Source organism: Rhinopithecus roxellana, chromosome 18, assembly GCF_007565055.1.
Source record: "Rhinopithecus roxellana isolate Shanxi Qingling chromosome 18, ASM756505v1, whole genome shotgun sequence".
NCBI classification, from domain to species: domain Eukaryota; kingdom Metazoa; phylum Chordata; class Mammalia; order Primates; family Cercopithecidae; genus Rhinopithecus; species Rhinopithecus roxellana.
This window is the reverse complement of record NC_044566.1, coordinates 89,922,862-89,946,604: the sequence shown is the minus strand read 5'-3', so window position 1 is coordinate 89,946,604 and position 23,743 is coordinate 89,922,862.

The following is a 23,743-nucleotide window of genomic DNA, read 5'->3' as shown; positions in this document are numbered from 1 at the left end:
AATTTATTTCTCATTCATTTATGAAACATAGCTTTTCAGGATACAGAATTCATGGCTGACAGTTATTCTCTCTGAGAAGACTAAAGACAGAATTCCAATTTCTTTTGGCTGGTAATATTTCTGCTGAGAAGTCTGCTATTAGTCTGATAGTTTTTCTTTTGCAAGTTATTTGATGCTGTTGTCTCACTACTCGTAGAATCCTTCACTTTCTGTTGACTTTAAATAGCCTATTGACTGCTGACTTTATTCCATAGTGACATCCTTTTTGCAATGAATCTGCCAGGAGTTCTTTGGGTTTCTTGTATCTAGATATCTAAATCTTTTGCATGACACAGGAAGTTTTCCTTAAGTATTCCCTCAAATAGGTTTTCCAAACATTTTGCTTTTTCTACTTCCTCCTCAAAAATAACTATGATTCTTAGGCTTAGATGTCTTACATAATACTATGTTTCTTAGAGATTTAGGTTATTTCTTTTAATTTTTCTTTATTTTTATCTGATTAGATTAATTCAAAAGTTTTTGTTTTTGTTTTGAGATGGAATCTTGCTCTTTCACCAGGCTGGAGTGCAGTGGTGTGATCTCTGCTCACTGCAACCTCCAGGTCCTGGGTTCAAGCCATTCTTCTGCCTCAGCCTCCCGAGTAGTTGGAACTACAGGCATGTGCTACCACATCCAGCTAATTTTGGTAGTTTTAGTAGATACAGGGTTTCACCATATTGGCCAGGATGGTCTCAATCTCTTGACCTCATGATCCGCTTGCCTCAGCTTCCCAAAGTACTGGGATTACAGGCATGAGCCTCCATGCCTGGTCCAAAAGTATTTTCTTACAGCTGTGAAAGTATTTCTTATGCCTGGTCTACTCTATTGCTAAATTTTCCACTGCACTTCATAATTCCCCAAATGAGTCTTTCATTTCCAGAAGTTCTGTTTCTTTTGGTTTATTTTAACTATCTGTTTTTTAAGAAATTTTAATTCATATCCTGAATATTTTAAATTTCTTTATGTTAGTTTTAATATGTTTCATGCATCTCATGGAGCACCTTTATAATCAATATTTTGAATTCTTTAGTGTTTCAAAGATTTCATTTTGGTTTGGATCTATTGCCAGAATTAGTGTGATTCTCTGGTGATGTAAAACTCTGTTATTTCATATTGCCTAGAATTATTTTTCTGTTTTGTTTTTTCTTGTCTAAATAGGCTATTACTAGTTATTATTTTTTGATTTATTTTTGATTGAATTGGGCTTTTCTCCCCACCAAGGATATAGCTATAATGTTTATTACTGCCTAACTTTGGTTATGGATGCTTTAGTAGCAGAGACTCTCTGTGAATATCTTGGTTATAGAGAAACTATGTCCAATGGCTTTCTCGGATGCTGCTCATAGTTGTGATATACTGAGTGTGTGTATTTGTCAGGGTTCTCCAGAGGGACAGAACTAACAGGATATATGTGTGTATGAAAGGTAGTTTATTAGAGAGAATTGGCTCACTCAATCACTAGGTGAAGTCCCATCATGATAGGCCTTCTGCTCACTGGGGAAGAAAGAAGCCACTAGTGGTTCACTACAAGTTCAAAAGCCTCAAAAGTGGGGAAGCCAAAGGTGCAGTCTTCAGTATGTGTCAATTTATTCTATACACACACACACACACACACACACACAAGTATTTATATATATATATATATTAAATATATATATTTATATTTTGGAGAGCATATATTTAATAATGAGATTACTCAAATGGTAATTCTGATTTAAGTTCTTTGAGAAATCACCACACTGCTTTTCACAGTGGCCAAAGTAATTTACACTCGCACCAGCAGTGTATAAACATTTTCTTTTCTCTGTAACCTTGCCAGCATCTGTTATTTTTTGACATTTTAATAGTAGTCATTCTGATTGGCATGAGGTGGTATCTCATTGTGGTTTTGATTTGCATTTTTCTAATTATCAATAATGTTGAGCTTTTTTTCATATGTTTGTTGGCAGCAAATATATCTTCTTTTGAAAAGATATCTTCATGGTCTTTGCCACTTTTTAAAGGGACCATTTATGTTTGCTAGTAAATTTGTTTAACTTCATTATAGATTCTGGATATTAAACCTTTGTCAGATGCATAGTTTGCAAATATTTTCTCCCATTCTGCAGGTTTTCTGTTCATTCTGTACATAGTTTCTTTTGCTGTACAGAAGCTCTTTAGTTTGTTTAATTGGATCCCATTTGTCAATTTCTGTTTTAGTTGCAATTGCTTTTGGCATTTTTGTTATGAAATTATTGCCAAATCCTATGTCCAGAATTGTATTTTGAAGGTTTATATAGTTTTAGGTTTCATGTTTATGTCTTAAATCTATTTCAAGTTGATTTTTATTTTTATTATTTGTTTATTTATTTTAATTTTATTTTTTATTTTTGAGACAGTGTCTTCCTCTGTTGCCCAGGCTGGAGTACAGTGGCACAACCTGGGCTCACTGCAACCTCTGCCTCCCTCGTTCAAGAAATTTTCCTGCCTCAGCCTCCCAAGTAGCTGGGACTACAGACACATGCCTCCATGCTTGGTTAATTTTTTGTATTTTAGTAGAGACAGGGTTTCACCATGTTATCCAGGCTGGTCCAGAACTCGTGAGCTCAGGCAATCCACCCACCTCAGCTTCCCAAAGTTCTAGGATTACAGGCATGAGCCATAGTGCCCAGCCTCAAGTTGATTTTTACATGATGGATAAGGTAGAGGTCCAGGCTTGATCTTCTGAATATGGCTAGCCATATTCAGAATAGGAAGTCCTTTCCCCATTGCTTGTTTCTGTCAGGTTTGTCAAAGATCAGACGGTTGTAGATGTGCAGCCTTATTTCTGGGTTCTCTATTTTGTTCCATTTGTCTATGTGTCTGTTTTTATACCAATACTATGCTGTTTGAGTTACTGTAGCCCTGTAGTATAATTTGAAGTCAGCTAATGTGATGCTTCTAGCTTTGTTCTTTTGCTTAAGATTGCCTTGTCTATTTGGGCTCCTCTTAGGTTCCATACACATTTTTTAATAGTTTTTTTTTTTTAATTTTCATAATTTTGTAAAGAATGTCATTGGTAGTTTGATAGGAATAACACTGAATCTGTAATATTACTTTTGGCAGTATGGTCATTTTAATAATATTGATTTTTCCTATCCATGAACATAGAATGTTTTTCTATTTGTTTGTGTCATCTCTGATTTATTTGAGCAGTGTTTTCCAATTCTCGTAAAAATCTTTCTCCTCCTTGTTTAGCTGTATTCCTAGGGATTTTATTGTTTTTGTGGGAATCGTGAGTGGGATTGTGTTCCTGATTTGGCTCTCAGCTTGTATGTTTTTGGTGTATTGAAGTGCTACTGATTTTTGCATATTGATTTTCTATCTTAAAACTGCTGAAGTTGTTTATCAGCTTTAGGAGCATTTGGGCTGAGACTATGGGGTTTTCTAGACAGAGAATTATGTCACCTGTAAACTGGGATAATTTGACTTCTTCTCTTCTTATTTGGATGTCTTTTATTTCTTTCTCTTGCCTGATTGTTCTGGCCAGGACTTCCAATACTGTGTTGAATAGGAGTGGTAAGAGAGGGTTTTCTTGTCTTGTTACAGGCAACTAATCAATAAGCACATTTAACCTTTCAGCTACAGTTGATAATAAATAATATAGTTATTCTAAATTTTTAAAATTATTTATCTATATGTTTTTATTTACATAATCCAAAGGTTCTATAGAGTAGTATGAGTATTTAAATATATAATACATTAATTAGTTTTATATTATTTAAAGGATAAAACCATTTGAAGAAGGACTACTCTTATATAGTCCATCTATAACTACTACAAAATACTTCATAAGACCTTATTTTAAAAGGGTGTGAGTGTGAATATCTTGATAAGCTTATCTATTTTTATGCTTTTCAGGACAGACTTACGGTTTGTCAAAATTCAAATGCTAATGCATGACAAGGAGAATTATTAGTCCTCAAAAGCTCAAGATACCTCAAATAAAATATAAAAAGATTGAGAAAATAATAAGGAAGGATTTTTGTCTAATATCTTTTAACACACTCCTCTCCAACCATTACAAGGGCTATTCAAAACATTTACTCAAAGTCTATTTCTAGCTTTTCACTGTATATTCCCACCCATAAATACATCAAATATATTAATTTTGAACTAAAATAGTAGCATTATTAATAATGTAACTTTAAATCATTTAAATGAAACAAATTTTGATCTGTAAAGACATTTGGTATTTATTGCTCATATTATATTTTTTCCACCTTTCTTCTCTTCTGTCCCAATTTCCCTACCCCCAAAAGTGGCACTGAGGTATGACTAGGTACTAAAAAAAATCAATAATAGCAAAAACCCCACACATACTTTTACACTTTTATTTTCATATTGATTTCAAATAATCACAGAGACCAAGTTATCAAAGAGAAAGAAAATATAATCAAACAAAACCTTCAACCAACCATGGTCAAAATAACCAATGACTAAAAAATGATGGAAAAATGTATGTATTATGAGATACAAAAGTTTGTTTATATCAAAATGAATAAATAAAATCCAGTGGGCAAGCCGAAACACAAGTAGATAGAAAATATGTGCTTAAAACAACACGACCAGTTGTAATAGTGCCCATAATTTTCTTTTTTTATGTAACTCAATGAAAAAGTTATGATTTCGCATAGTCACAGAAATAATGCTATATCTTAGTTTGACAGTGTAACTGATTTCACAACCACCTCCCCATCCCTTTGGGAGTTACTGGGGAATTTATTTTTCTACATCCTCTCCCTACCTCATACCAAAGTATTCAGAAAGCATGCTTTTTTTACCCTTTTTTTTCATTGATTCTTAGTTTGAATTTAATAATCAAACAGTTTGAATTTGAGTTGAATTTTATTTTTTAAAATTCTTTCTTTGCATGATTATTAGTTTGAGTTTATACAAATAAGTAGAAAACCGATTGTAGTAAAGAAATTTTGATTCTTGTATCTCTTGAATATGCAAAACTAGCTTTCTAATGCACTAGTCAAAACATTAGATACATTTAGAAGAATATTTGGATATAAGATGTTAAACCAGGAACAATATAGTTCAACATTTTGATCTTAGTCCTTTTTTGATGTCATTATTTCATAATTTAACATTTTAGCTGTATTCACACTTCATTTTAAAATACTCTCAGATATATCAAAATCCAACGAAATATACTTGTATGTATTGTATTTCAAAATACATACATTTAGAAATATTTGGTTATATTACATGCATTTTTAAAACCTACTGAATTAAACCTAAAATATTTGTTTTAGACTCTTTCAGAGCAGTTCAAAATTTGCTACGATTTTCTCTTGCTCAGAGGGAACAAGTTATAATTGGTCTTATATTAATTAAACCAGATCAGGACATTATCAGCCTCAACAAAAACAACGAAATTTGGTTCTTTTAGTATAATATTTTCAAAATTATATTTCAAATTCTTAATGAATTCTTCCTGCTCAATTTATTCCTAAAGACTCTATTTGAGACTTTTTGTTCTTCCTTTTATTTTTGTCACTACTTAAAAAAAAATTGGAGGCTTAATTTAGACAATTATATATATATATATACACCACACACACATATATATTATTTAGAATATTTAAAATAGATTAACTGAGGTCTTGGCAAAAGAAATAAATTTTTAGACATCTTAATTATGTCAGTGAAGATTATAAGACACAAATTATAGGCACAACATACAAATAATTGTTTTAAAATATCATCAGGCAAAACAAATATTGACTCCTTTAAAAGTAAGTCCCAGAAAATTGGGTTCAATTTATTGTCTTCATCTTTGTTGTTTAAATTCATGAGATGCTTGAGAAACTAAAGTTCAAATGATCTAAAAATGGTCACGTTTGAAGGAAGTTCAAGGTTATTAGATGGCTCTCTTGTAGTCTACGTACATTGATGACAAACCTCAGGTGAACATTACAAATGAAATGCAACATACCTTCAAGATTTTCTGTTACCTTTTATGTCATCAAAAGACTGTGAAACATAATTTTCTTCTAGAGAACTTCCGAAATTTTACTTATCTCTTGTAGCATTTGCAAGTTGTTTTATTTTAATTTTTTATTACTCTTAGTAGTTTCAAAAATAAACAACTATACTATCTTATTAGGAAGTGTTTTTATACCTGACTTAGAAAAGGTCATTTGTCCTAGTACCTTGACATTCTGATTCTGTGGCAAACTTTAATAGACATTTCAAGCGAGGCTTGATTATAAAACAATCTACAAACCATTAGTTGTAGCTATACTAAACCAGTAGCAATCAATCCCAATGCCTGGGTTCAATCGAGGTAGAAGAAGAGAATTGCCTGAAACTACGGGTTATTGGAAATCTCACTGATAGGAAACACCAGGAAAATAAATGTTCATCTTCTTGACATTTACTAGGAGGAGAATACCTCATCCTAATTTATTTTGCTCTGGCTCTGTAAAAGTGAATCCGTTGATTTTCTCTGAAATATATTAAACTGCTTCAGGGAAAAATCACTGAAAAACATCAATGTGTAATTTTTTTAAGTCTGACTACTTAAATTATTTAACTAATATGGTCTGTAGCGTTCTAAATTAAAAATATATTTTGGTTTAATTATATTTCTTATCTTTTGCCAAAATGTTTTATTCAACACTCAGTATCTTCCAGTTTTGTCATACAATTGAACGGACTTTTCCTACTGCTGGTATTGAACTCATGTGGAGCCAGTCCCCGTGATGAATCGGTCACTGGAGGAAAAGCACTGGTGCGGTCAGGATGGGCATACCGGCTCACAGCTGCCTCTCTCACTGGGGCTTGTCTCTCAGCAAGTCACATACTAGCCACTCCCAGGAAGACATAATAACATTTTTATGGATTCTCAAAAATGCAAAAGATAAAATTCTTTTTGCCTTAGTTTTACATTTGCAGTTATTTACAGAAGTCAATAGATGTAAGTCATTTGTGCAATTTTCAACAATAGCCTCTTAACTATAAATAATAAATTAGTATATTTCTCAACAGATATGACCACTTTTGAGTCCCTTTTTGACATCTGATGCTTTTGATAATTATCCACCAGCCTCACAAGATGGATTGTTTTATATATTAATGTGTCATCTGATAGCTTTCACAGTGTCAAGCCAGTTACTATGAATCTCCTTCATAACAACACTTGGCAGGGCATTTGTTGAGACCACCCTTTAATAATTATAATAATCATCATGATAATAACAACTCTATTAGTGCCCTAATCGGGAAGCAGATGTCCCCATGGAAAAGGGACGCTTGAAGAGAGTTTGATAAAGGGACTATTTACAAAAGTGTGAGGTGGTTTAAGTAAAACCAACCAGCAATGGTGATTAACCACAGTAGGAAAGAGTATCACCCTTGACCAATAGAGGTTAAGGGAGGGAGGGTTCACTGCAACCCAGAAAAATTTAAAACTGTAGGGTAAGAGAGGGCACCTGATGGGACATCAAGATTCTCCTTTCGTGCAGAAAGATAGTCCTTGCCAACCCAGTAGGAAGAGATATGATTATCCAGACTGAATTCTTCTCCCACTCTCTCTTTCCCTGCTGATGCCTTCCTTCATTTGAACCCAAGAGAGGAGACTAGTGGATAGTGTTCTTAAAATGCGAGGTCGAGAGCACAAGATCGGATCTACAGGAAACAAAACGAGAGTACTCAGCATACATATTTAGTAAGCACCTGCATGACTTATTTAAATTCTATTACAATTCTTCATCATTTTTTAGCTGAAAATTTGAACCTTAGCCTTTCCAAGACCACATAGTGACTAGTAGAACTAAAATTAATATTTATATTTGTCTCATCCTAATACTTATGCTGTTTTTACTATGCTCTACTCCACACGTGTTTTCATGTGCGTTACATAATACCAAATACTTCCTTTGCAAATAAGTATGAATTTATTCTCAGACCTCATCCATAATGGCTTTATATTAAGAATCTATTGAAACTTACTGGAAACCACGAACTATATCAGGACTCTGCCTATAATCCAACCATTCCAGACCTCTGCTTTTTTGGTTTAACCAAAAGCAGGGCTTTTGCTTTCAGCTCCGACTTACAAAAATCTCAGTAACTCTGATCCTAAAAGCTACATTACATGTTTCAAGACTTGAATATGTTTTTCAGTGTCCTGCCTCATTGCTTTAAAAAAAGTCTATTTTATTACCTGAATTTATCCTGATTTCTTTACTTAGCCTTTGGATTCTGATTTTCAATTAATCCTGACTCCAATGTCATCTCAAAATTTAGCACCAAGTTCATCTCAGCCCATTAAACTGAAAATTGCATTTTCATCTTTAGATTAAAGCAGGAAAGACCTTCTCAACTGCTTATATTTCTGTATTAGGAAAGAGGCAAGGAAGGAGAATTTAGAACACTTAAACATGAATAAAAGACAAGCCATGAAACTGACTCTATTAAAGGGGAGAGTGGATTAAAAGACCAGTATTACCTATTTACCTGTTGTATGGAAATGATATAAAAATGAAGTCAAGAAAACTGTATTCTCTAAATATGCTGCTAATTACTACTTCATATGAGAACTGGTCAATTAGTTGACCTGAATTGAACTTGATTTCCAATGATGCTAAATTGTCAAAATAACATTATAGATCCTCATCAGATTTTATGAGGATAAAATAAGATTAGAGCTGTAAATGAGTTTGAAATGTAAAAAAGTGTACAATTATAAGTAAAGGTACTTAAAGATTATTTTTAACATTGTAAGTACGTGTTTAAAACATGCTTTTATTAATTATTTTTATTTATAATGTACACAAAACAGTTGTACATATTTATTAAGTATAGTGTGATGTTTCAACATATATTTATATTGTATAATAAATCAGGATAATTATCGTATCCATCGCCTTAAACATTTATCATTTCTTTGTGGTGACAACATTCAAAACCTTCCCTTATAGCTATCATAAAATATATACTACATTGTTATTTGCTATGGTTACCCAACTGTATAATAGAACAGTAGAACCTATTCTTCCTAACTGTAATTTTGTACCAGTTGACCAATATATACAAATGTGGTGTGTGTGTCTGTGCATATATGTGTGTGTGTGTGTGTGTACATATATATATATATATATATATATATTTTTTTTTTTTTGAAGCGGGACAGTGTGATGCCTCCAGCTTTGCACTTTTTGCTCAATATTATCCTCACTAGTAGGGTTTCTTTTGTGTTTTCATATGAATTTTAAAATTGTTTTCTATTACTGTGTAGAGTATCATTGGCATTTTAATAGGGAGTGCATTGAATCTGTAGATTACTCTGAGTAATATGGAAATCTTACCATTAATTCCACCAATCCAGAGACCAAGTATATCCTTCCATTTATTTCTATCCTCTTCAATTTCTTCCCTTAATGCTTTATAGATTTCATTGTAGAGGTCTTTCACCACCTTAAGTTTATTACTAGGTATTTTATTTTATTTGTAGTTATTATAAATAAAATTGTTTTCCTCATTTGTTTTTTAGATATTCATGTATAAAAACACTACTGCTCTTTGTATGTTGATTTTGTATTCTGCAATTTTATCAAATGTGTTTATTAATTTTAATAGTTTTTTGTTGGAGTGTTTAGTTTTATATTATATATGTATATGTGTATATATATCTGTGTGTGTCTATATATTCATATATATATATATAAATTCTCTCTATATATATATATATATGTATATAAACTCTAAAGACTCCACCAAAAAAAAAAGTATATGTGTTAAATAAAAGTGGTGAAAGTGGGCATCCTTGTCTTCCTCCAGATCTTAGAGAAAAAGCTTTCAATGTTTTCTCATTCAGTATGATGTTAGCTGTGGGTTTGTCATATATGGCCTTTATTATGTTGAGGTATGGTATTTTCTGGTTATACCCAATTTGTAGAAAGTTTTCATGAGGAAAAGGTGTTGAATTTTTTTAACACCTAAACAACTCATATGGTTTTGAAATGATCATGTGATTTTTGTCTATGATTACATTACTGTGGTATATCATACCATATTAACTTACGTATGTCAAACCATCCCTGCATCCCTGTGATGAATTCAACTCGATCATAGTGAAAATCTTTTTAACATTCTGTTGAATTCAGTTTGCTAGTATTTTGTTGAGGATTTTTGCATCTCTGTTCATATTGGTCTGTAGTTTTGTTATGTTTTGTTTTGTTTTGTCCGTTGCTAGTTTTGATATCTGGGTAATGTTGGCCTTGTAGAGTGAGTTAAGTATTCCACTCTCTTTAATTTTTTGAAATAGTTTGGGTAGAATTGGTATTAGCTCTTCTTTAAATGTTTTGATAAAAGTCAGCAATAAAGACATCAAATGCAGTGTTTTACTTTGATGGGAGATTGTTCGTTACTGTTTTAATCCTGTTGCTTGTTGGTGGTCTATTAAAGTTTTCTGTTTCTTTATTATTCAATCTTGGTAAGTCATATATGTCCAGAAGTTTATCCCTTTCTTCTAGGTTTTCTAATTTGTTGATATGTAGTTGCATTTGTTGTGGTTTGTTATAATCTTTTGTATTTCGTTATATCAGTTGCAATGTTTCCTTTTCATCTCTGATTTTATTTATGTGAGTTTTCTTTGTTTCTTAGTTAATCTAGCTAAAGGTTTGCTGATTTTATTTATCTTCAAAACACCAGCTCTTTGATGTATTAATTTTTTGTGTTTTTTAAAAGTCTCTACTTGGTTTATTTCTGCTCTGATTTTGATTACATATTTCTTTCATTTATTTAAGGTTTAGATTGTTCTTGTTTTGCTAGTTGCTTGAGGTACATCATTAGGTGGTTTATTTGAGATCTTTCTACTTTTCTGATGTAGGCATTTATTGCTATAAATTTCCTTCTCAGATCTGCTTTTGCTGAATCCCATAGATTTTGGTATGTTCTATTTCCATTTTCATTTGTCATAAGAAATATTTTAATTTCTCTTTGATTTTTTTCGTTGACCCATTGGTTTATGAGCACATTGTTTACTTTTCATGTATTTTTAGTTTTTAAAAATCCTCTTGTTACGAATTTCTAGTTTTATTCCATTATTGTCAGAAAAGATGCTTGATAAAATTTCAGTTTTTAAAAATTTATGGGGCCGGGCGTGGTGGCTCATGCCTATAATCCCAGCACTTTGGGAGGCCGAGGTGAGTGGATAACGAGGTCAAGAGATCAAGACCATCCTGGCCAACATGGTGAGACCTGGTCTCTACTAAAAATACAAAAATTATTGGGGCATGGTGGCAGGCGACTATAGTCCCAACTACTCGGGGGGGCTGAGGCAGGAGAATCACTTGAACCCGGGAGGCAGAGGTTGCAGTGAGCCAAGATGGGGCCACTGTACTACAGCCTGGTGACAGAATGAGACTCCTTCTCAGAAAAAAAAAGAAAAAAATGTAGTAGGACTTTTTTGTAACCCCATTAAATAAGGGCAAAGGACATGAACAGGAACTTCGCAAAGAAGACATACATGCAGCCAACAAACAAACAAAAAACAAAACTCAACATCACTAATCATTAGAGAAATGCAAATCAAAACCACAATGAGATATAATCTTGAACCAGTCAGAATGACTAGTATTAAGAAGTCATAAAATAACAAATGCCAACAAGGTTGTAAGAAAAATGGAACACATATATATTGATGGTGGGTATATAAATTAGTTTAGCCACTGTGGAAAGCAGTTTGGCAATTTCTCAAAAATTTAAAAAGGAAACTAACATTTGACCCAGCAATGCCATTATTGGGTATCTATCCAAAGGAATATAAATAGTTCTACCATAAAAACACATGCACATATATGTTTGTTACAGCACTATTCACAGTAACAATGACATGGAATCAACCTATATGCCCATCCTTTGCAGAAGCATGGATGGAAGTGGAGGCCATTATTCTGAGGAGAATTAGTGTAGAAAAAGAAAACCAAACACTGCATGTTCTCACTTGTAAGTGGGAGCTACACTTTAAGTACATCTGAATACAAATAGGTAAACAACAAACACTGGAACCTACTTAAGGACAGAGGTTGGGAGGAGGGTGAGGATCAAGAAACTACCTATTGAGTGTTATGCTCAGTACCTCAGTGACAAAATAATCAGTACACCAAACCGCTACAACATGCAATTTACCAATGTAACAAATCTGCACTTTTACACCCTGAACCTAAAATAAAAGTTGAAAATAAAAAAAAAGACTTGTTTTGTAATGTAATATATTGCATATCATGGAAACTGTATCAGCAGCTGTTGGGTGGAATGTTCTGTAAATGACTTAGGTTCATTTGGACTAGAGCAGAGTTTAACTGATGTTTATTTGTTAATTTTCTGTCTGGATGATCTGTTCATTGCTGAAAGTAAGTTATTCAAGTTGCCTATTATTATTGTCCTGAAGTAGATCTCTTTGTTTAGGTCTGTTGATATTTGCTCTATGTATTTATGTGTTTCAGTATTGGGTACATATATACATATAATTGTTATATCCTCCTGCTCGTGTTGACTCCTTTATCATTATGTAATGGCCTTCATTGTCTTTTAATTAGTTTTTACTTAAAGTCTATTTGGTCTGATATAAATATAGCTACTTTTGGTATTTTTCCTTTTTTAATTGCATGGAATACATCTTTCCTTCTGTTCACTTTCAGTCTGTGTGTCTTTATAGATGAAGTGATTTCTTGTAGGCAGCACATAGTTGGGTCTTTAAAAAATACATTCAGTCATTCTATGTCTCTTAAATAGAGATTTTAGTCCATTTACACTCAAGGTGTCACTAATAGGTGACAACTTACTACTGCCATTTTGCTGCTTGTTTCCTAGTTGTTTTGTAATTCTTATCTTTGTTGTTGTTGTTGTTAATCTTTCTTACTGTCTTCCTTTGTGGTTAACTAATTTTCTTCTGTAGTGTGTTTTAATTTCTTGATTTTTCATTTTAGGGCATCTGTTGTAGATTTTTGCTTTGTGATTACCATGAGTCTTACAAAACATCTTGTAGTTATAACAAGTTATTTTAAATTGATGAGAATTTAACTTTGATTGTAAAAAGAATAAACCAGCAAACAAACAGAAGCTAAGAAACTCCAAACTTTAACTTCATTTAGACTCTTTAATGTCCAAATTTACATATTTTTATATTACCTATGTCTTAACAAATTGTTGTAGTTATTGTTTTTAATAGTTTTATCATTTGGTTTTTATACTAAAGATATGAGTGGTTTATAAACCACAACTGCAATGTTAGAGTACTCTAAATATTTCTGTATATTTCCTTTATCAGTGTGTTTTATACCTTCAGATGTTTTCTTATTGTGCATTATCATCCTTTTTTTCAGATTGAAGAATTATCTTTAGCATTTCTTATAAGACACGTTTGATGTGATGAAGTTCTTCAACTTTCATCTGTGAATGGGCTTATCTCTCTATTATGTTTGAAGTTTACCTCTGCTGAGTACAGTATTATCAGATGGCAGTTTTATTTCCTTCATTACTTTAAATATGTCATCCTGCTCCCTCCTAGCCTCTAAGGTTTTCACTGAAAAGTCTACTGCCAGATGTATCAGAGCATCTTTAAATGTTACTTGCTTCTCTTCTCTTGCTGTATTTATGATTATCTCTTTGTCTTTAACCTTTGAGAATTTGATTATTTTATGCTTGCAGTAATCTTACTGGGTTGAATCTACTTGATGACTTTGTGATCTTTAAGCTTGCTGTACCAGATATTTATATCTTTCTCGAGGTTTGGAACGTTTTTCATTATTACTTATCTGAAAACATTCCTACTGCTTTCTCTTTCTCTAGTGACTCTTGGAGACAAGTGACTTTCACATTTGCTCTTTTGATGTGATACCACAGGGAATTCTTTGCTGCTTTTCATTCTTCTTTTTTATTAAATTTTCTCTTCTGACCATGTATTTTCGAATAGCCTGTCTTTGGACCCACTTATCCTTCCTTCTGCTTAATTCCGCTGTTGTGACCCTTTAATGAAGTTTCACTTTTTTCCACTGTACTTTATAGTTTCAAAATTCCTGTTTGATTGTCTATTATTTCAATCTCCATTAAATTTCTCTAGTAAATATTTGAGTTGCTTCTCTGTTTTCTTAAAATTTGTTGAGTTTTCTCAAAACAGCTGTTTTGAATTCTTTCTCTGAGAGGTCATGTATTTTCATATCTTCAGGTAAGTCACTTGTACCATATTTAGTTCACTTGGTGAGATTATATTTTCCCGAACATTCTAGATGCTTGCGGATGTATATCAATGTCTAGGTATTGAAAAATTAGGTATTTCTTCTAGTTTTTGCAGTCTGGACTTGTTTGTTACCTGCCCCTCTTCTGAGGGCCTTGTAGAAATTTAAAGGAGAATGACTACTGAATTCCCTAAGCCTGTGGTCACTACATACATTTTAACACTAGAGAGCACCCTAAATCCTGGTTCACTGCAAATATCTTTCAGATTCCTAGGTCTTCACTCCTGGTGGATTTGGAGAAGATCAGGGAGAGTTTTCTGAGTTTCCAGGCAAAGTTCCATGCTCGCTTCCCTCTCCTTCCTACAAACATAAAAAATCTCTGTGCTGCATTGCCTGCAGTTGGGGGGAAGAGTAATGAAAGCATCTTTATGTTTACTGCAGCTGGCACCATGCTGGGTTGCACTTGAAGCCTTCCCACACCAGCATCACACCAGGGCTCACCCAAGGCCCACAGCTGCTACTACCTGACTGCCATTGACATTTATTCAGGACCCACGGCCACTTTAGTCTGCTTGTGTCAAGGCCAGTCAGGACTGGGTTCATCCTACCAAGGTAGCAGATTCCCTTCTGGCCCAGGGTGATTCTAGGAGTTCTTTCCTTGGGCACCAGCCTGGAATCAGAAGACATAGGATGCCATGTTTTACCTTGGCTGGGCCTATACTGGCTTCCAAGGCAAAGTCCCATGCAAACTTTTCTCTCCCTCTCCCAAGGGGACAGATTTTCTCTCCATACTGCACTGCCTGGGGTTTGTGCATGGATCATATAAGCAATGTGAGATTGTACTTCCTACTCTCTTCAATGTTCCTTTTATTGTTATTATGTCAAAATCAAATACTGTGATCTCTCACCTGATTTTTTTTGTGAATAATTTTTTGCATAGATAATTGTGCAATTTGTTGTTCCTGTGTGGTGATGATTACTGGAAGGCTCTATTCCACCATCTTGTTCCACCTCCTTCAAGAAGTGTTGATTATATAGATTATACCTGTTTTTTAGACTGTTTACTTTTCTCTTGGCATAATACTTGTTTTACATTTTTTTTCAAAAGGTGTTGATTTCAGTGGAGTACTGAGTATTGGAAAAGAGACCAAGAAAAGGGGAGAGAAAGAGGAAAACACAGAGAAAAGTCGTAGAGAGATAGAAGATAGAAAAAAATTATTTCTAGGTTTCAGTACATAACACAAATTTGTTGCCTAATTTATTTATTATTGAAAATGTATTATTAAATTGAATGAGCAGAGCACATGCGTTGCTATCGCTGGAGGCAACCGTAAGTCACATTTTGACAGGTTACATGTATTTAATACAACTATTTATTTTTTATACATGAGAAATGAATAATTTCTTTAGTGATTGCCAAATCATACACTTCCAGAAATTCACAGCATCTTTTTTAGGAAAATACATTTACCAAAATGTCATGGGAATGTATTCATATTTCAAAGCAAATTCAGAGGAAATATGTAGAATAGCTTCCTAACTTTTTTCCAAAGGGTGACATTGAGGGATAACTTGCATTTTGCTCTATTATTTTTTAGCATATTTTACAATTTTTAAATGTTTTGTATATTTCAATAAAATATACTTGATGTAAAAGAGGCTATGTATATACAGTATAAGGCTATTATGCAGCAATAAGATAAATGTTTGTTTTGTTTTGTTTTCCTTTATATTGGAGTGAGGGAAGACAGGATAAATCTACTCATTTGGCTTCACAATTTTTGGAAGCTATTTGATAAAGCCAATAGACTTGTCTTTATAGCATTTAACTGTGTCTTTATGAGACTCATCAGGCAACAATTCACCAGAATGGTATATATAGCACAAACGGTTTACCAAAAGTGAGTAATCTAAAACCGAAAGTGAAAAATAAATGTACTTTCTGGAATGCCAGTGTTTGTAGGGACAAGAAAGTAATCCACAGGTAAATTTAATAATCCAGGTATGTTTTAGTGTTATAATCTGTGTTAGGGGGATAGGGTAATGTACGATATAACAAATTCTAAGAAAAACAAATTGAGTGAAATAATTATATTTTAACTTTGGTAGTCCTTACTCCCATAATGCAAACCCTCAACATCCAGTACCTCAGGGAATAAATTACTCTTTTGTCTTTGTCATTTAGGTAAGAGAGTGGAATTTTGATTGGAGTAACATATGACAAATCAAGATATTAGATTGAAATAGTCTAATAATTGTATTTTTCCCTAAATGTATACTTTCAAAACCTTTTTGAAAGCTGTAAACATTTTTTCAGAGTTATTAGGAATACTTGGCTGAGCTTTACTGAACATGAGTCTTTCCACTCATTTTTATGCCTATCAATAGGCCAAGTATATCTCATACAATGGCTCTGACAGTGGATTCAAATACATTTAAAACCATAATATGTCCTCCCTATATAACTTTCCACTCTTATCATAAAATCTTATACTACCTTATTAATTTTTTTACTGTTAAAGACTTGTAGGCATTATAATTCATTTTCTTAACTATCTCTAAATCTTCTAGATAGAATAAGTAAATGCACAGTGCTTACTTAAGTAGAATAGCAATGAGTCACAAAGGTATAATTGAATTTCTTCTATATCCATTGTGTTTTCTTTCCATGCTAGGCATGGTTCTGTACACAAAGATCTCAAAAATATCCATCAGAGTTTTCCAAAAGTAACTTAGTTACTCATCAGGACTGATAGAGTGGCTCCATTTAGAGGTCAGGGCATTATTTTATTTAAAGCAAAAATGAGCAAAACAAAAATCCTTTCTCAATCCTCAAAGGTAGCTTCATTGGTCATTTATTCATCCACTAATTTTAGCAAGTATAATTGAACATACACAGTATACTCCTACATGCTGAGGAAGAAAAGAGAATCTCCTCTTGTAGGCATTTATATGTAAACAAGAAACCATAGCTCCATAAATATAACAAAATAATATACATCTATGGGGAGTTTTTTTTTGTTTGGTTGGTTGGTTTGGTGGTTTTTTGTTTGTTTGTTTGTTTTCTTGTTTTTTCAGAGACAGAGTCTAGCTGTTGCCCAGGCTGGAGTGGAGTAGTGTGATCGTGGCTCACTGCAACCTCTGCCTCCTGGGTTCACGTGATTCTCATGTCTCAGCCTCCAGAATAGCTGGGATTATAGGAACACACGACTATTCCCTGATCAGTTTTTTTGTATATTTTGTAGAGATGGGGCTTTGCCATTTTGCCCAGGCTGGTTGCGAACTCCTGAACTCAAGCAATCTTGGCCTCTCAAAGTGGTGTGATTACAGGCATGAGCCACCTCACCTGGCCAATAATATACATTTGAATGTTATAAGAGAGATATAGTAAACACAGAGATATTATGGATCATTTTAAAATGAAACATTTATTTTTACAAGAAAGGTCAAAGAAGTCTGAAATCTGGACAGGCAGAGGTGAGGAAGAGCTAGAATGCAAGGGGAAGGATCATCATAGGCGGATAGGAGGCAGGACTAGATTGTAGCTCCGGGCAGAGCAGCATGTGGGAGCTCACATTGTGAATTTTAGCTCCAGGTCGACTGCAAGAACAAACCAACAATCCCAAGAGGACTCATAGACCCTCTGAATGAAGCAGACTGCTCCTACAAGATCCAGGACACCTCCCCAAACTTGTGAGTACCCCAACCATGGAAGGGGGAAAGGGAGATTCTTCTCTCCTAAACACACATTCCCACTGGAGAAGCTGAAGGTTTGTTTACTGGAGACGTTTCCGACGTTACCTGGAGCTGAGTTAATTTGGAGAGCCAAATGAAATACAGGGATAAAAGAAGCAGGAGAAAGGCCCTAGGATCTTGATGGGTGATTAGTGATGTTGAGCATTTTTTCACGTGTTTGTTGACCATTTTATATCTTCTTTTGAGAATTGTCTATTCATGTCCTTAGCCCACTTTTTGATGAGATTTTTTTTTCTCACTGATTTGAGTTTGTTGTAGATTCTGGATATTAGTCCTTTGTCAGATGTATAGATTGTGAATATTTTCTCCCATTCTGTGGGATGTCTGTTTACTGTTCTGACTGTTAATTTGCCATGCAAATGCTCTTAGTTTAATTAGGTCCCAGTCATTTATTTTTGTTTTCATTGCATTTGCTTTTGGGTTCTTGGTCATGAAATCCTTGCATAAGCCAAAGTCTAGAAGGGTTTTCCAGTGTTATCTTCTAGAATTTTTTTAGTTTCAGGTCTTTAGTTTAAGTTCTTAATCCATCTTGAGTTCATTTTTGTATAAGGTGAGACATGAAGATCCAGTTTCGTTCTCCTACATGTGGCTAGCCAATTATCCCAGCACCATTTGTTAAAAATGCAAATCAAAACCACAATGCGATACCACCTCACTCCTGCAGGAGTGGTCATAATCAAAAACTTAAAAAAAAACAGTAGATGTTGGTGTGGATTTGGTGAACAGGTAACACTTCTATATTGCTGGTGGGAATGTAAACTAGTACAGTCACTATGGAAAATGGTGTGGAGATTCCTTAAAGAACTAAAAGCAGTGCTACTATTTGATCCAGCAATCCCACTACTGGGTATCTACCCAGAGGAAAAGAAGTCATTATTCAAAAAAGATACTTGCACACACATGTTTATAGCAGCATAATTCATAATTGCAGAATTGTTGAACCAACCCAAATGCCCATCAATCAATGAGTGGATAAAGAAACTGTGGCATATGTATATATGGTGGAATATTACAGAGCCATTAAAAGGAATGGATTAACAGCAATTGCAGTGACCTGTATGAGATTGGAGACTATTATTCCAAGTGAAGTAATTCAGCAATGGAAAACCAAACATCGATGTTCTCACTGATATGTGGGAACTAAGCTATGAGGACACAAAGGCATAAGAATGATACAATGGCCTTTGGGAACTTGGAGGGAACAGTGGAACAGGGGTGAGGGATAAAAGACTGCAAATATGGCCTGGTGCGGTGGCTTATACCTGTAATCCCAGCACTTTGGGACGCTGAGGCAGGTGGATCATGAGGTCAGGAGATCAAGACCATCCTTGTGAACATGATGAAACCCTATCTCTACTAAAAATACAAAAATTAGCGGGGCATGCTGGTGGGTACCCATAATCCCAGCTACTCGGGAGGCTGAGGTGGGAAAACTGCTTGAACCTGGGAGGCAGAGATTGCAGTGAACTGAGATGATGCCACTGCACTCCAGCCTGACAACAGAGCGAGACTCCAATTGAAAAAAAAAAAGACTGCAAATATGGTGCAGTGTTTACGCCTTGGGCAATGGGTGCACCAAAACCTCACAAATCACCCCTAAAGAACTTACTCATGTCACCAAATACCACCTGTACCATAGTAACTTATGGAATTTTTTTAAAAAAAATTAAATTAAAAAAAAGAATGTAAGGAGAAGAAAGATGTTTCAGGCAGAGGAAAGGCACAAAAGATAAAATATATGTGTGGGGGGAGATTAAGAAAAATAGTGAAGGATATACCTTTACATTTTATGATATAACTTGGTTATTGATAGCTTTGAATTTGATGTTAAACAAGAAATGGCTTGAATCTAATCTGGCCACCTATGAAAACCTATAAAAAAAATAATAAAAAGCATTCCTTTCTTCACAGCCCTGGATGGTGTGTTATTTTGTTTTGTTTAGCCAAAGGGGAAAATCAAGCACAATTGATTTAACAAGTCTTTATTAAGAACTTACAAGGGGCAGCACTTTATTAAGCTTATAGAACAGATAAGCAGAAGGAGTAAGACTAACACAGTGACACAACAGCAACAGGCCAAATGAGAAAGGGGGTCCAGGGAGGGAGCACTGCATGATTATGCCTGGTCAAGTGTTCACTGTCGTCTAGTCTGCAGCATTGGTAATAAACAACAAAAACAATAAAGTTATGTCAATATATTATTTTCTTATTGTACAAGTACATACATACCTGTGCATGTATTTGTGTTGCATATTATCTCATCCGTTATATTTGGTGCCTCTAGAGCTGTGAATTAAACTCTCTAAGTATTACAATGTTAAGGAACAGTAACTGACCCAGGTTGACTCTATCAGGATTTGCTATTTCAGTGTTGATACTCAGAAAGGTACCCAGATGAGTGTTACTCATGCGTTCCAAATATTTCTGTGTAACAGATTCATTCAAAGTTCTCACCTGAATACCCTGGGTTTTCATTTAGCATGCCTTTAGCAGAGGACTCTGGAGAAAGTGCTGAAGGTGGTGTGTAGACCATAATATAAGAACACAATCATATAAACTCTGTTTAGTAGGCAAACTCCCATTATTTTGTAATGGATAATCTATCCATTCAGGAAGATAAAACAAATAAAATAAAATGGTTTACTTATAGTATTGCAAGTTAAAAAGGTTAACATTAGTGGTTTATATCTATAATTCTTTTATCTTACACATTATTTCTAAGATGATAAATAAGTTTTATCTTATGTGCCACTAATAACGAATTCTGGGAGTGCTGGCTTGTGAATATTTCTGGGGCTAATCAAGTCGACACTCTAGAGGGAAAAACCTTGTGGTCAATAAGCAATGACTGCAATAAATGGCAGAAGTGGAAGTGTGCAGTAGGACCAAAGGTCTCTGCATACTCACTTTCCTGAGATATGCTTTACATTCATTTACTTTTAGCATATTTCTTTTTTTGTTTTCTGAAATTTGGTGACTTATTTTTTCTTTTTTTTTCAGGGTTGATGTTTTCTTATTCTTTTTAGAAACATATTTATTTAAATTGGCATATTAAATTTGATATATTTATCATGTACAATATAACACTTTGAAATATGTGTACACTGTGGAATGGTCAAATTGAGCTAATCAACATATGCATTACCTTACATAGCTATTTTGCGTGTGTAGTGAGAATACTTAAAATCTACTCTCAGCAATTGTCAAGAATACAATTCACTGTCACCATATCGTGCAATAGGTCTCTTGAACTTATTCCTCCTGTTTAACTAAATTTATTTTTTCTTTGCTTAGAAACATGTATACCCACCACTTGGATTAATTGTTCAAATTTTCCCTGATAGGGACACAGCCATCTGCATGCAGACTGCCTTCCACCAAGTCCAAGAGCCCCTTCTCTCACAAGAGGGCTCTCTCTCCACTCACTCTAACAGATCAGACCTGTTCTATCCCTTTTCTGTTTTTGAAAATTCTTCGCTATCTTGAAGTCACCTTTTTTTCCCTTCTCCTCTCCCTATAATAGTTCTAGTTCTGCCTAAGGACTATATCAAGTAGCAGTTTCTGGCTTGGTTTCCTCCAGCGGAATGGTGAATTATTCAGAATTATTATTATTAAGAATTATTTACATGTAAAACAGCATAATGATGTATTTCTTATCTCTACTGTGCCAACACAGTAGAGAGTAAACAAGCTATAAAAAGCTGGATGATAAAGATAACTAAATATATTTTATTTTGATAATAATGCACTAAAATGTGAAACGCTTTGTGGTTTCCCATTTGAAAACAGTTTACATCAGTACTGGAATGTAATTTAGTAACCATTAAAAAACTCAGTTTATAAGTAATTCCTTATATGAAGCAGGGTTTTTCAGCATCAATTCTACTATAGTATAAAATTATATATGATATATTTCATATTAGTATGTATCTGTAGGTATACACATTATACACATACACACACATGAATACACTGCACTAAGGAATACTGGCTATAAATTGTGATTATAATAACACCAGAAATGTTAACCCAACTCTTGTTAAATGCTGTTGTATATTGAAGGAGAGAAAGAAGGAGAGAAAGAGGAAAGGAAGGAGAGAGGACTTTAAAATTAGACCCACTGAAATGTCTGCTCTCCTCAAAATATCATTTTACAAGTTGAAGATGTTGTCCTACGAAAATCTAAGGAGCTTTAAGATGAGAAACACATTAGGTATGATACATTACATGCATAATATAAACTTGACTCACTTCTCAACATTTCATATTTTTACGTATTTATACAGTTAAAATACAATTCAATGGACTCCTCATTATACTTGTACAACTCTAAAGGGAAATAGTAGAAATAACAGTTATTGTAGTGCTATGGTAGTGAAAAAAACTAATTAGCTAAGGTCAAAGGATATAAGAATGGAATGGTAAGCACTTAGTGAATCATTAAAAGAAAGGAAGAACTAGATTCCATGAAGCAAGAGATCAAAGGAATAAAACTCAAACTGAGGTAAATTCATTGCTAGCACAATTCCCCTTAATGCAATAAAACAAATGAAGAATCAGTTAAGCACAGAGTACTTTCCATTATATCCAACATACTAATCATTTCTACCCTTCAATGGACAGAAGCAAGAAGTAGAGTACATGACCATATTTTTCCTTAGGGATCATGCAATGTCAGAAATTATTAGAGATGGAAGTTAACATTCCTAGACACTCCAGCAAATACCCTTGGGTAGAATGCAAAAGTAAAAAGTGATGTAAATAAACATGGAAGAGCAAATCAGACAAAGATGGGGTAAAATGCATATGTAGAGATACTCTACTATAATTTATCAAATCTGCTGTTAATCTATTGAAAAATCTGGGTGTGTCATCTTCAAATAGACTAAGAAACATGATTGTATTTTCCAAATGGTTAGAAGTAGACACTATTACATGGTCTGTTATAATATGGGATGATATGCAAAGTTAATTATTTCAGTTTATACATAAACAAAGTTAAACCTTAAAGTTTTCTTTGATGTTCCACAGGATTTTACTCTTTCATAGACCCTTAGTCATCCATATTCCTCAGAAAGTTGTGCAATCATTTTGTGTTCTCTTATACACGCCTCACCACTGCAGTATCCAATGTAGCATCAGTTTACCCTTTTAAGGTAACATCTATGTTCTACCTGTGATAGCAGTACTCTACCTTCTAAAACATCCATATTCTACTTGTTATAGCAGTACTCGGCCTTCAACATGGAATTCCTCCCTTTGACCCATTTCTCAACAGAAGGTTCTTTTCTGGGCTAACTCAAGTCCATTGAGCTGAAAAATGTATCCATGCTAGTGATCAGTCATAGGCTAATTGCTCACCCCATTTGAAAGTATATGTCCATTTTAACATCAGGCGTTTCTAGGCATTATCTTAATCTGTGGACTGTTGAAGAAATTTCAGATACCATAACAGATGACATATAGTGAAGTGCAAAGATGATTAAGATTTTCTAAGGACATTCCAAGTGAGAGGTAAAATAAAGAACAGCAAAATAGAATGGATTCCAACACCCTGCTTCAAAACTCAGAGATATAAAAAGGGTTCATAAGCATACTACTTGGGAAATTGCTGATAAAATGCCCAAAGCATTAAGCTGATGAGAAATATGGTTAGATGGTTTTAGAAGTCTTCTATCTACATAAATGTGAAGTCAGTTTCCTTGGAAGCCACTTCAGTAACTGATACAGTTTGG